General features: G+C 47.2%; 1 pseudogene; it reads left to right on the top strand.

Annotated features, from left to right (window-relative positions):
* Positions 1-596: 596 nt before the first annotated feature.
* Positions 597-782, top strand: LOC112550183 (annotated as a pseudogene).
* The last annotated feature ends 325 nt before the right edge of the window (positions 783-1,107 follow it).

The following is a 1,107-nucleotide window of genomic DNA, read 5'->3' as shown; positions in this document are numbered from 1 at the left end:
GAGCCCAAGACTGGACACAGCACTCCAGATGTGGCCTCAACAGTGCTGAATAGAGGGGAATAATCACTTCCCTTGATCTGCTGGCAACATTCCTACCAATGCAGCCCAGTATGCCATTAACCTTCTTAACAACAAGGGCACACTTTTGGCTCATATTCAGCTTATTGTCCACTGTAACCTCTAGGTCCTTTCGTGCAGAGCTGCTGCCCAGTCAGTCACTCCCCAGCCTGTACCAGTGCATGGAATTGTTCTGTCCTAAGTGCAGCACTTTTCACTTGTCCTTATTGAACCTCATGATATTTCAATCCTCCAATTTCTTGAGGTCACTCTGAATCCTAACCCTACCCTCCAGCATATACTACTTCCCCCGGCTTGGTGTCACCTGCAAAGATGCTTAGGGTGTACTCTATGCTATCTTCCAGGTGACAGAACCAGCCCCAGGACTGATGTCCGGGGCACTTCACTTGATACTGGCTGCCAGCTAGACATTGAGCCATTGACTACCACTCTCTGCCCAATGCTCCAGTCAGTTATCTATCCACCTTAAAGTCCATACATCAAAACTTAGCTTGAGGTGGTTTTTGGCCCAGGTGATTTTACTTACCTGGCAGGGGAGATACCCCTCTTCTCGGCCTTGAGTGACTTGGTGTAGTTATGGGGTGAAGGCCTGTCCCTTGCACTATTGGCAGGCACCCCTGAGAGTGTCTATAAATGCCTCCAAATATGAGGCTCTCAGCTACACAATTTATGGTGATGGGGGATTGCTCTCTAGCTTTCCCACTAGATTGGACCTTCAGCCTTATGGCTGGGGGCAAGTGAGACTAGGGGGCATCTGAACTCCAAGCCTCTGGATTTGGGTCTTGCAAGTAGGATGCCTGCCATGGATTTGGGGGTATCTGAAGTCTTAGGCTGATGAGTCTGGGTGGTAGGATACTTGCTGGTGGTAGTGCCACACGGACTCGAATGATTGAGCTCTGCTCAGTCAATAGAATTCAGAACTGATTCAGCCCAAGACACAAAATTTCAACACAAAAGGTCTAAAGAAAAGATACTGAAAGAAAAAATAGATAAATATGTGAAAATATATGGAAAATAGGACAAAATACA

This window comes from Alligator sinensis, unplaced genomic scaffold (genome assembly GCF_000455745.1).
Source record: "Alligator sinensis unplaced genomic scaffold, ASM45574v1 scaffold377_1, whole genome shotgun sequence".
Taxonomy (NCBI): domain Eukaryota; kingdom Metazoa; phylum Chordata; order Crocodylia; family Alligatoridae; genus Alligator; species Alligator sinensis.
This window is presented reverse-complemented; position numbering and strand designations above follow the sequence as displayed.